The following is a 14,922-nucleotide window of genomic DNA, read 5'->3' on the forward strand; positions in this document are numbered from 1 at the left end:
ACCAACGGTGAGAGGTTTGTTGGTGAGCCTAGGTTGAAACCAACGGTGTAAGGGTTTGATTATGATCCCGGAAAAACAATCGGGGTGGTTCTAGTCGGTGAGCCTGGAAAAACCGACCGAGTTCGTTGTGCGCTCGTAAAACAACAAGTTGGGTTGTGAGCTTGTAAAACAACCGGCTGTAATCTGTAGGATTATAGTGAAATTCCCAAGAGGTCTTGGGGAGTGAATGTAGGTGCTGGGGTGCACCGAACCACTATATGTTTGTTGTGTTTGTAATGCCTCCTGTCATTGTCTAACTAACACACTTACTTACTTAGATAGATTGCTTGCTTAACTGTTATCCGCGCATCCTTTAGTTGCAAGCATATTCAATCAAGTCACATTCTATACATCAAACTGTTGCTAAGTTTGACTTTCACTGTGCATCCATACAACTTAGCATAATTAATCAAAAACTTTCAGAAGTAGGTTAAAAGTTTTAAAAGACCCAATTCACCCCCCCTCTTGGGTTGTATCTACTGGGCAACAAGTGGTATCAGAGCAGGTGCTCTAAGTTTAATTATAGATCTCACGATCAAGAGCCAAAGATCATGACAACTCAAATAGATAGTTTTCTAGGAGAAGGACAATCAATTGATACACCTCCACTATTTAATGGCATAAACTATACACATTGGAAAATACGCATGCGCATTTTCATTCAATCACAAAACTATTATTTATGGAAAATCATAATAAATGACCTTCACACACTCTCTCAAACTATTAATGAAAAGGACTTAGCACAATTGAATGCTAATGCTATGAACATATTATATTGTGCTATTCAAGAAACGAAGTTTAATGAAATTTTTGCATGCTTATCTGCTAAGGAGATCTGGGATACTTTAGAAAATATTTATGATAATCTCAGATTAGCTCACATGTGCTTCAATTGCATACTAACAATGAGACTGCAGAAAAAGGTGTTGAATCTCCCACCTCAGTCGAGTCGACTCCAAGTATTTCAGAGTCGACCCTCAAGTTAACCGAGTCAACTCCAATTATGTCCGAGTCGACTCCGAGGCAAATTAGCTTCCTAAAGACAAAGAAGAAGAGGAAGCAAGAAGAAAGGAAGAAAGAGATAAAAAGGAAGAAAGCCTTGACCAAGAAAGAGTCAAGCAAGAAATTAAAAGTTAGGAGCAACAATGATGATATTAGCTCCAAGGAACTACAAGAGGTAACTAACTCGTGCTTTATGGCACAAGAAGACAAGGTAAAATCTGAATCTACTCTTACCTCAAATGATTTTCAAGAAGAATTCTCTTATGATGAATTATTAAATGCTTTTCATGATTTGTATGGTGAATGTAGAAAATTAGCTGTGAAGAATAAAAATCTTAAGAAACTAAATTCTGAAAATGAAATTTTAAGGTTAAATTCAGAACAATTAATTCAGAAAAATCAGAATTTAATTAAAGAAAATCAAAACTTAAGTAAAGAAATTAACCAATTGAAGTCTTTTATTAACAAATTTACTGTAAGTTCAGAAAGATTAAAAATGATGTTTGAAAGCCAACATGCAGATTTTGATAAATCAAAATTTGGCTTAACTCCTTCACTTAGCAATGAATCCCTAAAGAAAAAGGTTATCAATTCACCAAGCAAACCATTAAATAAGATAACTTATTTCAAAAATGAAAAGAATGGGCATAACAACTTTACCTATCGTTCTAACACAATTAAATCAAATGGTAAAGTTATTATTATCAAACAGATTTGGATTCCAAAAGGAACCATATGTCCTAACTCTCAAGGACCCAAGCAAGCTTGGGTACCCAAAATGAAAATATGAGGATGTAGACATAGATGTGCTAAGATACCCATGAAACAAATAGATTCATACAAATGGGTGTTCTAGACACATTGAAACTTAAAATATACTTATGAAAAGTAATTTTAAATAATAATAATAATGAAATCAGTAATCCTTGCATCTCATCATTATTTTTGTTTTAGTATTTGATTAAAGTATGAATTGCATGTGTTGATCAATTTTGTGATATAGAAAATACTTTTGGAAATATAATCAAATCACTTCATTTTATAGGATACTTTACTCACCATTGGATAAAGTTGCTAAATGATTAATCATTATTAAGATTAATTCTATGAATTCTCTATATGCTTGATTGAGAGTTTTTATCCATGGCATTATTGTTTATTGATCATAGATATGATAATGTGTACTTGGTATGCTTTTGAATATATGCACTATGAATACCAAGATTAAAGAAACCATCCTTGGCACATAGAATCAACTCATGCTAGTATGTACTTAATCTCAAAAGACCTTGCCATAGGCTTACTTAGATTATCTACTTAAAGGTCAAAGTTTTGCTATGCATGCTAACTAAGGAAACAAACTAAAATCATTTCTAAATCTAAAGATGTTGTTTCCATCTCTAAGTTTTCAAAAGCTTACATTGGATTTGTTCTTGGAAAATAAAACTGAAGTGATTTTCTGTATTTGCTAAATCTTGTAAAAAGTGTTTCAAATGATAAAGGTTTTCAAACTGTGAAAGTATCATGGCACAGTGTTGAAAACCAAAATCCTGATAAAGTTTATACAGAAATTAAGTATTTCAGCACCAAGGACACCTTAAGTAAAATAGGGTTGATAGAATTCTTGAAGAAATGAAAAAGACAATTGTGTATGATAGTAATCTACTTAAATGATTTTTTAAAAGCTATCATCACTGCTTGTCATACATATGATTTCTATTAGATTTATTTTTGATGAAAACTCCTTTTGATCTTCTGAAAAATTGAAAATGAACCATTGCATATCTTTCATATTTTTCAGTCATACACGTTATGCTTGATATGTTCTTATGAAAATAATGCCTAGAGATATGTCTATCCTTGGATATCATTCATCAAGCAATGCATATAGAATATTCAATGAAAAGATTTTAGTTGCAGAAATATCAAGTCATTTTATTCTTTATGAGACTAATGATTTATTATCAAGATACTAAGATCAAATTATATATGCATATGGTTAATCTTTTACATATAACAATCTAAAAACATGTTAATAATTAGAACCAAATTGAGTTTTTCAGAAATGCACTTAATGAAGAAAAATTGATGACTACTAAAAGACTAAATCACGAAAAGATGAAATAGATCTTGATGAAATTTTTGCATGATTAGAAGTCAAGATCACCATCATCATGTGCGTGCTTTATGAGCTTTATATTCTGTCAAATGAATGTGTAGAATGCACTCCTATGTGGTTATTTCATTAAAAAGGAGATCTATATTAAATAACCACCATATTTGAAAACACTCATTACAAATATGTTAAAGCAATATATAATTTGGAACAAGCATCAACAGCATGATACAAAAGCTTAAGCAACCTTTTTGATAGAAAGTAATAGTGATAAATCTTTGCATCAAAAAGAAGAATTTGTGATATCTTACTTGCTCATAGTTTACATTGATGACATCATTTTTGGTTCTACTAATGAAGAGTTATATGAAGACTTTACTTAGCTCATGCAAGGAGAGTTTGAAATACGTATGATGAATGAATTAACATCTTCTCTCAAACTCCAAATTAAGACAAACAGGAAAGGGGATCTTCATTGACCAACGTTAGTCCACAAGAAAACCCTATAGAAGATTGGCATGAAAAAGGTATATCTATGACCCCATCTTGTAGAATTTGAAAAGGATGAGCAAAGTAGATCAATTGTTTAAAGCTGTATTGAAGCATGATAGAATAATTATTTTATCATACAGCTAGTAGACCTGAATGTATGCTTATTATGTGACCTTATGCAAGACTTCAATCCAACTTTAATGAATCATATTTTGAAAGAAACAACCGTTTAAGATAAGTTGATTAGAACCTAGCTAACATGTTTTCTTGATAATTATCTTAAGTAAAATCTAAGCTAAATCGATTTTGAAAATAAGAAATTGATTTGACATTGATAAATCTCTCTATTGCCTCACATGCTTGCTCTTGAACTATCTTGGCTAATGAAACTATCTCTTTAGTTCAAGTGATATATGCTTGCTTATATTTAGGCAATCTCTTGAGTAAAGTTACTCAATATTCAACTATTGTCTTATCTTATATTGAGTCATCTAGTTAGAAATATGTTAGATGAATGGTTTGTATCTTAAAGAAACTAAAGACTTTCCTTCAAGAAAGAAAAGGAGTTTGTTAATAATGCAGAATCCTTGAGCATGAAAATGAGTGAATTCAACTTGAAGGACACCTCCACATAAGATACAACAAACATTCACATGCAAACAAGAGAGAGGATCTTCTTCAGCCAAAAGTTCACACGTAAGAAATCTAGTAGATATTTGCTGAAGAATGTAGAATGAATTGGTAATTCTAGATACTTCTCTCATAAATTAATTGAGCAAAGTCAATAACTTAAATCCTATTATGGCATGATTAAGGTCTTTAATTATTAATTTTTGATATCACGTCCATATATGTATTAATTGACTTATGCTTTTGAAAATTGTTTCATGGTTTGCTCAAACTAAAATATTTCTATGGCTATATCATAACCATGAAATACACAAGTATATGATTTAGAATGACTTGTGAGAAGCTACGAATTCTTGGGCATAATGAAAATGTTGTTTGCATGATATACCTCTATATGATACATTTGATTATTTCTTTATTCTACTCTTTCATGTAAATTACTTGAGAATAACTAAAAGAGAGAGAGATAAAGAAAAGAAAATGGACATTATTCATGAGATGAAAAATCTAAGCAAAGGCATATACTCCAATCGTAAGGAAAAGCAAAACAAGCATAATATATTCGGCACTTTTGGAAGGGATAAAATCCATAATAAATTACACTCAAACAGGAAGAGTTTGAAGTGAACATTTTAACCTTTCTATATTGCTCATCATAGGGATGGTGCCAATGGGGAGGCTAGTGGTAGTACCCGGCACTATTTGACCCAACTATTCGGTGTAGGGTATATTAGGGACGGCACAAGAGGGAGGCTAGTGGTAGTACCTCGTGCCCCTTCCAACTCCACCGGATAGGGAGCAAATAGAGTATAGAGCATAAGAAAAAAAAAAAAGACAAAATAAATGAAAGTATATAAGAAGAATCAAGTCATTTTTTTTTATCACTTGAAAACACACTTTAAGGATGAAATCAATGCAAGATTATATTTAAATAGGGGGAGTTTATTTAAAAAGAATTGATTTTGATCCTTAACATGCTTGTTCTTAGTATTTTTATGCATGACTTAACACATAATATATTTTGCATGTGGCATGATGTTTTGAATTATAAGTTCTCAATATTTTGTAATGCCCCATGCTTGGATAAGTTGATTGAAATAGGTCTTAACTTGGAATATGTCTTAACTTTGCTCACAAGTCTTTGCTTCACTCTTGCCTCAAACTAACTTGTGTTCCAATGCTTGAATGTTTAAAATACTACATAAAGTTTTTTTTTAAGTAATATTAAAAAGAAATTTCAGTTTATCATTCACGATTAACTTTGAGAGTTAAATAGATTTACAAAAAGAAGAAGAGAAAGATATCTCTATTTAGGCAAAATGAATTGATCTTGATCTATCTTTCCTACTTGCCTAACTTTGATACATAATATCCTAATACTTGTTAAAATATCCTCCATTTTGTATCGAAACTCATTACTAAATACAAAGATTCTGAAAGTGCTCTAATGTTATTGAAATATGTGTTTTCAATCTTAGTAATTTAAGATGAGCTACAAAGTAGAAGATACATATCTCAAATTTTGAGAGCCTTCTTGGAAATTCTTATGAAAATTCAGAATCTGATTTTGTATAAAAGCTTAAACTCAATATGATTTCTAAATAAAATCTTAATTTAAAAAAAACAGAATTAATTTTGATGCCTTGGCTGATTGCTTCCGATACGCATCCGAAACATATCTTTTCTTATCATTAAAATCTACTAATATTGGTCTAAATGATCAATGATCTTGATTGCAAGCAAATATTTTTAAATATATGATTTTATTTTGATATTAAAAATATTTATTGTGCTTCATGTATACATTGCTGAAAAACTATGATTAAGAAATTGAGTTCTATAAATATATATATTTTAATGATCATCTATATATTTTTCTCTCCTACAGACTTTCATCAGAATATATATATAGAGTGAATGATCTTAAAGCTAGAAATATTTCAGCTCACTCAAATGATTCTTAAAAGAAAAAGAAAATGTAAATGCCTTTGAAAGAAACTGAGCTTCAAATGAATCATTTTCTGATTAATATTTCTATACATTTTCTCTAAGATTAGGAGAAAGCATAACTTGTTCTTAAAGGATTAGAAAGAGTGATTACTATAAATTTTGAATAATTCTAGATCACTCTACATTCTTGATATCATAAAGTTTCAGGTTTATTCACGTTTAACATTAAAATCTGAAATTCAACAAAAGAAAAGAATGATTAAAGAAGTATGCATCTTTTGAGGGGGAGCTTTAGATATCTTATCCTAAAGTTACTTCAATTTGAAGCATACCTTGATTTTTATGGATTGATTTTGATGAACCTCCTTAAAATGCAATACTTGCTTTAATTATAAGTTTATGCCTTGAGAAGAGTTCTATAAAGGTTATCTTATCTCATACCTTGAGTCTTATGAAAATAAGCTGAAACCTATGGAAAACATATTTTTGAGATTGACAATTTTCTTGAACATTATCTTCAAACTCTAAACTGTTAAATGGAATAATCAATTGAGGATGAGAAAGAAAATTTCAGAAGGAGAGGTATTATGGAACTTAATCGCAAAAATCTTTATGATACACCTTGAGGATTGTTATTTGGTTAATATTTCTTATGTATACATCATGAACCAAATTGCAAGTCAAACAGTTGATCTTAAGAGCCTCTAACTTAATGAAAAAGGGAGAGAATAATGTGTTGAATTTTCTTGAGTATCTCATAGAAAATCTATTTTGAAATTCACTAATGAGTCCAAATTGGCTTGCTCTTTAGAACTTAAATTGTGTGCCAATTCATATTTTTTTATGTATCAAATTGTGCTTATTTTCTAAAAGAACAAAAGAAAGTCTTTAAAAGAGCTCTAAGATGAATCATAAATTGCATGAATTCATATTTTGGTATTTGTGCCCCAATGGTCCTTATTATCATAAAAGAACCTTGAAGTCATTAAGAATTAATGATCCAACATGATGATATGTCTTTCAAATATATAAGTTTTGATCTTTTACTCTGAAAATCAATTAAATTGCTCTCATGTTGATAAAATACTTAATAGATTGGGCAAAAGGTCTTAAATGAACAAGCTTTCATACTTATTAAAGAGAGGTTAGATTTCCACTCATGTGTTTCCTTGAATATCATTTGTGGTACTTCTTGTATTAACCTAAGGAAGATTCCACCTATACTTGATTAGAAAACTATCTGTGGTATCAAATTAGAAAACTTCTTGAAATCATATTCGATGTGTTCTGCTCTGAAATTATCTTAATTGGCTCTGATCTATGCTTCTTAATCTGATTCTAACATTCAAATCAGAGTACAATAAGGGAAAGAAATATTTGAGTATTCTGATCTTTGTGCTTAATGTTTCACTATCTTTTTGATGTTGTCAAAAAGGGGGAGAAATATCTAAGTATATGCTCATAATGCTTTATGTTTTGCATTGAACACCAACTCAGCTTAAATTGAAATATGTTGATTGTGTTAAGCTGATTAAATCTAAAGCATTATCATGAAGTATGTTTTTAAATATATATGTTTTCTACTTCATGCAACTTAGCTATGTATTACTTCTAGAACACAATATATTTTATATTGCATATACTCTAAGTTTTGTCATCATCAAAAAGGGGGAGACTGATGACCCAAAGATTGATTTAAAGATTGATTTTGATGATCACAAAACCTTGAAGTATAAATACTAATGTTTATGTTGCAAGAAGAAAGATTATTTATTTTGCAAGGAACATAGCAAGTTGGAAGAATTCAAGAAGGCCTCCAAAGCTCTCAAGAAAAAGTTAGAAGAAAGCCACACCTCATTGGCCCAAGATTCAAGTTCAAAGGCTTCAATTTAGAAGAGCAAGTTTTTAAGAAAAATTCAAAGGAAAGGCACTCGAGTCGACTCCTACAGTTCCGAGTCGACTCCAAGGAGCAACAGACAGCCGGACAGAAAGATTCATCTCAGAACCTGTCAACGAGTCGACTCCTGAAGAGCGCGAGTCGACTCCGATGTTCACCGAGTCGACTCCAGGGTAGTATGAGTCGACTCCTAGGAGTCACAGGCAGAAAAGTCTGAGAGCAGTTTTCGGGTCTGAGATTCGAGTCGACTCCAGTGGAACGCGAGTCGACTCCGATGGTTGGCAAGTCGACTTCAAAGAAAGTGAGAGTCGACTCTTAGAGAAATACAAGGCAAAAAGTCAGAGAGCCAATTTTAGACACTGAGAGCCGAGTCGACTCCTGCAAAGTCCGAGTCGACTCCAAGACAGCGCAACCCCAAAGACAGAAGACGGTATTTTCGTCTCTGAGAGGCGAGTCGACTCCAAGACAGTTCGAGTCGACTCCAAGGCAGCGCGACCCCAAAATACAGAGGATCAGTTTTCGGGCTCTGAGAGCCGAGTCGACTCCAAGAGAATCCGAGTTGACTCGAGGAAGAAAATCAGAAAGTATGTCCTCTGAATTCATGGGATGAGCCGACTCCGAAGATGCCAAGTCAGCTCCAGATGTTGGCGAGTCGACTCCGGGTTAAGACGAGTCGACTCCCAGTCGAGGATGCACAATAATTCAAATTTGGAACAGTGGCCGAGTCGTCTCCAGTAAAGCACGAGTCGACTCCTGCAACAGACGAGTCGACTCCTGATCGCGCGAGTCGACTCCGATCCCAACGGTAATATTGTCAGGAAGTGCAGACTATGTCCAACGGCTCTATTTTTGTCTCTAACGGCTATATTCTTGTTTCCACACCATCTAAAGCTATAAAAACAAGAAGAGAGCTAGGGGAGAACTCATGGAAGTGGGAGAAAACATCTAGGAAAGAGATTACAAGGAAAATCTCCCATAAGCACAAAAGGGCCATTCAAAGCAAAATAGAGAGAAGAAGAGCATCCAAGTGAATCACAAAGCTTCCTCTCCATCCGTGTGCTGCCCTCGGTGATCCTCTACTTCGTGCCAAATCAGAAGAGGGTCAAGTAAAGAAGAAGCCGAGCTCCTTCATCTTCAAAACTCGGTTGAGGGCTTCTCTTTACACTATTTTGTTTATATTATTATATTTGCTTGTTTAAGAAGCTTTGATTTGTTCTAAACTTTGTTTTTAATATCTTGTAACTTGATTCAATCAAGGGATTGAATCAAGGGGTTAAGGTTTGTTGGTGAGCCAAGGAAAAACCAACGGTGAGAGGTTTGTTGGTGAGCCTAGGTTGAAACCAACGGTGTAAGGGTTTGATTGTGATCCCGGAAAAACAATCGGGGTGGTTCTAGTCGGTGAGCCTGGGAAAACCGACCGAGTTCGTTGTGCGCTCGTAAAACAACAAGTTGGGTTGTGAGCTTGTAAAACAACCGGCTGTAATCTGTAGGATTATAGTGAAATTCCCAAGAGATCTTGGGGAGTGGATGTAGGTGCTGGGGTGCACCGAACCACTATATGTTTGTTGTGTTTGTAATGCCTCCTGTCATTGTCTAACTAACACACTTACTTACTTAGATAGATTGCTTGCTTAATTGTTATCCGCGCATCCTTTAGTTGCAAGCATATTCAATCAAGTCCACATTCTATACATCAAACTGTTGCTAAGTTTGACTTTCACTGTGCATCCATACAACTTAGCATAATTAATCAAAAACTTTCAGAAGTAGGTTAAAAGTTTTAAAAGACCCAATTCACCCCCCCTCTTGGGTTGTATCTACTGGGCAACAAGTATACATGCAACTTTGCATAAATATCCTCCTAAATATCGAAATTTGTATGACGATCCTTTCAAATTGATATTTATGTGCATACCTTCACAAAGTACTATCTTTATATGAATACCTTCAACATAGCGATTCAACTAGGGGTAAAAGTGAATCGGATAATATCCGTCCGGATCCATTTTCGTATCCGAAACTATCTAGATATGGATAGAAATTTGAGTATCCGACTAATATTCGTATATATATCCATATCCGTTAAGAAAAAATAAATATGGATATGGATAGACAACTATTCGATCCGTATCCGAATATCTAATTTCATTTGTAATCCCATTTAATTTTATATAGCACTTATGAACTTTTAGAAAAATAAATGACCACACTAACATGCTATTAACTTGATTTATCATCCACTCAGTAATATTTTTGATTTTGTGGTCATAAAATTTAATTGTTCGATTTATATCCATACTTTCAATATCTGATTTGTATCTGTATTTATTTAAAACAAATATAGATATAAATTTTTACATCCAACTAACATCCGCATCTGTATTTGTCAAAAAAACATGGATATGGATATAATAGTATCTGATCCGTATTCGATCCAATTTTAGCCTTAGATTCAGCCGATGTAATTGCCAAAATTATATTTATTTAAATTAAAAATTAATTAAAATTATTAAATTATCTTTTTATCCATGAAGTGGGTAAGATGTTAGGTATCGTTGGAAACTAATATCTTTACCTCTTTTGAGAAACTTTTTATTTTTTTTATTCCTCCATCTGAAATCAAAATCATTTTTTTTTTGACTCTCTTCTCCACCATAAGCAACCCTTCTCTCTTTCTTATGTTTGTTGGAGTTCTTAGCACCGAAATTTGAGTCCCTCTTATTGTCATTGAAGTTCTTCTTTCATTGTATCTTTTTTACATAAAGATGATCATATCCTATCTTAAACTTTATGAATTATTTAAAAAAAAAGTGATATGGGAGATTTTGCAATATTTATTTTTTAGTGTATAAGATTTGCAATATTCAGCCGATGTAATTAGCCAAAATTTTTTAGAGTTAGAAAATTTCTTATGTGCAAGCTGGTGGCTAATTTAAAATTATCGTAACAAAACGGGCCCCATACACTAGATTTTTTTTCTTTTTCTAAAAATTGAAGCTTCAAAGAAAAGTGGCTTAAGGTATACAACATAAGGAGTGATCTTCTACCACATGGGCATAGAGATTGTTAATAAGTCTGAAGAGTTCTAGAGTCTTTCAAGAATTTTGCTTGAAGATAATTGATGTTATTCTTCCACCCACGAGCACAACAGTAGCAAGTAGACATAGTCATTACAATCTATAGTATGTCTTTAAGAGATTATAATTTCTTTATATATTCTTATATATGTCCTTATATATGCATCTATGACAATAAATATTACAAGCTACATTTCGATGAAATAAGATACAATGGCTATTATAAATAAAGAAGAATAATCTTACGATTAGTGAAAGAATTTCCCATAACTCTTTTTGTTATCTAATTGTCAAGTCAATTTTTTTCTTGAACAATATTTTTACAGAAAAAAAACACCAGAGAAATCCAAGTATTAAAACAAATTGAGATAGACAAAAATAAAAATAAAATTTTTTATATGTAAACCCTTCTAAATATGTGAAATTGCATAAATATCTTCAAAAAAGTTGTTATTTGTATGTATACCCTTATCAATATTTTTTTTTTTCATATCTCTCCATTAAAGATATTTTAATTTTTTTCAACTTTCAACTGCTAATTTTTTAATAATATTAGATGGTGTGGGCATATATCTCCCAACATAACACATAACCTCCTATCAGTATTTTTCTATTAAAACAAGCTAATGGCCCTAACTGATATCAATCACTTTCTAACCTATTTGAATCTTATAATATTTTCTAGTCTTTATTTTTTAATTTCTTTTGTTATTTATTTATTTTTTTCAAACTTCAAATTCTTATGTTTGATCAAATTATTATTAAATATCGAACTTGTAATAATGATTAGAACTCAGCACAACCGAGTATTCTTATTAAAATCCCAGATATTTATCAGATTTGGCTTTAAAAGAATTTAAAGGATCTATTGGTTTCTTTCAGCGAATTATTTTTTTTCCCAGTGATTACATATATGGTATTGGTTATATACAATTTCTTCTTATTTTTATTTTCTCCGCTCTCATTAATGCTTCCTAACATTTTCTTTATGTACTTCGCTATTTCCCATGTGTTTTCAAAGAAGACTGCTGTGACGTGTACACAATAATTGGCTCTACTCCTCAAAAATTGAGATCTTGTGTTATTAGTGCATTAAAAGTTTGCTTTACTAAAGACTACTTTAATAACCAACATGTATCCATGCAAGCCATCAAATAATTAATTAAGAAGCTGGATCCCCCCCTAATTTAAGATAGAACTAAAGAGATCAATAAATTGAGATCTTGTATTATTAGTACATTAAAAGTTTGCTTTACTAAAGACTACTTTAATAACAAAAATGTATTCATGCGAGCTATCAAATAATTAATTAAGAAGCTTGGATTCCCCCTAATTTAAGATACAACTAAAGAGATCTAGTCTACATCGCATGCAAGGTGCAAAACTACATACCATCGTAACTACGAAGTTGAACCATTTCAATTCCACCCCAAAAGAGGAGGATCTCAAATCGTAAAAATGTGACCGAGTGCATAAGGAAAATGAGATCGAGCTTATATCAGTCTGCATTTTATGATGATAACCTAGTTTCATATACGGAACGATCCAATCTAGATGTCAAGGCTAGCCATCTTCAAGTCTTTGACTTGGAATAGGGCATATACACCAATCCCATATTTTTTGTCAAGTTTGAAAGGTTATGCTGCCGGCTAAATGTCATAATCATCATTGGACTCATGTAATTTTGCTAGCTACTAAAGTAAAACCCTAGCATGAAGATTGCTACAAAGTCCTCACCCCTTGGTCTCACATGACCTCCAACAAAGTTTGTTCCCATAATGTAACCCAGCCACATCTTTCTTTCTTTCTTTCTTTCTTTTTGAAATAACCAAGCCACATCTTAGCACAAAAGGTACTCAACAAACCTAATGATTTCATTTTAAAGCCAACTGCGATGGGGACAATCCCATTTAGTACGTTCATGCCCACAAGCAACCTACCATGTCTCAGGCCACCCTGTTGCCACGTAACACATGAATGACCAGGCATAATGTAGGCCACGTGTACCATGTCTTTGGTTGGACCTAAAAAAGGCTGCAAGTGGGTGGGATTGATCTATGATCTGACCTGACCCATTTTGAAAAACCTATGAGACCGGATTGGATTCTAAAATTAAACCCATTTTATTTTTTAGATCGAACCTAGATTTTCTGAATTCAGACCATTCTTGAACCCGATCCGACTTATTTGAATTTTGATTGTAATAACTTATTGCTGCTTGTTAACAATCTCAATGTAATATCACTCTTACCCGCTACTTACATTAAAGAGACTTGAAGTATGAGCAATGAATGGATGTGCGCAACTATATCATTTTGTTTTTGTCCCTACCCAAATTTTATCAAGAACAGAATATATTAATACATTATAGATTAATGGTTTAAGCTTTTTAAAAGATCACCAACAAAAGAAAAAGGTATATTGCAGTTCTGAACCGATCCGAATTTTTTGGATTGAGATCGGATTATACATGGAAACCGACTCAACCAGAATGACTCGTTGGATTAGAAATTTTAGCAATGGATCCAATCTTCTGTTTGATTGGGTCTGCATCCAACATTAGAATCCGAACAAAAAATTGGATTGGATCGGAGTCACCATGACCGCGTTCGATCAAAACTATCTACACCCTAGACATAATGGGATTTTTTTTAAGGAATACGTCCAGGTAGTCAATTTGCATTCCATCTTTGCTATCATGTAGGTCCAAAGTTGCTCCAGAAATGCACAACATTTCTGCGCTATGAAATATTGCAATCACTTTCGCATAACTGCATGGAAGGTGCCCCTTCACGTCAGAGAACATGTCCATGCATCACTGGAAACTGACAGCATGCTTGATACTCACCAAGAAAATATTCAAAAATAAAAAAATAAAATAGCCAAGACCTTACATAGTTTCTTGACAGGAACTTATTTATGAATAAAAATATGAAAGATGCTAGGACTACAAAAACTCTCACAAACAAGAAAAGAAAGAAAAACTAAGACTGGTCTTTAATTAATCGAATTACCAGGTTAGGAGGCGGATGTTTGGAAGGTGAGGAGTAGACATGGAGAACGAATTTTTTGGTACTCTAATCATGTTTTTCTCAAGTTGTTGTCGTATCCCTTCTAATGTAAGAATTTCAGTGTGTAAAGCCAAATCAAAGTCAAATGTCACACCCAAATTTCTTTCTCCTAAGAAAATTATTCACATCACCAACTCAGCTGTTGGTCATAATTGCCAGCCAGCTATAAAATGAACAATCAACGTAGAAGACCGACCGACCACGTGTCTAAGAAAACAATGTTTCTCCGGCAAATTTTCCTTCTAAATAATAGAATATAAAATTCATGCCCCAGATCTCCCCTTGTTAGATTTTGGCTCTCAATCTAATCCAAAATATCATAATTGCGCTGCTCCCCCCAAACTCTATCCAAATATATGTGAACCCAATATATCATCTATAGATCACTAAGATGATCTCAGATTACTGATGATTCTTATCTCGGACTAATCTAATCTCCAATGATTAAGATCACCCGTTTATATGTTATATTCTAATGATTAAAAATTCTCAGATATCCATCAGTAATATATTTGGTATTCCATGAAAATTAAATTTTCTGATCATATAATATAAAAACTATCCATTGAAAGATATATTAATCATTAATATATTTTATAAAAAATATTTATTAGTCCTATAAATTATTAATTCAATAAAGAATAT

The sequence above is a fragment of the Phoenix dactylifera genome, chromosome 11, assembly GCF_009389715.1.
Source record: "Phoenix dactylifera cultivar Barhee BC4 chromosome 11, palm_55x_up_171113_PBpolish2nd_filt_p, whole genome shotgun sequence".
Taxonomy (NCBI): domain Eukaryota; kingdom Viridiplantae; phylum Streptophyta; class Magnoliopsida; order Arecales; family Arecaceae; genus Phoenix; species Phoenix dactylifera.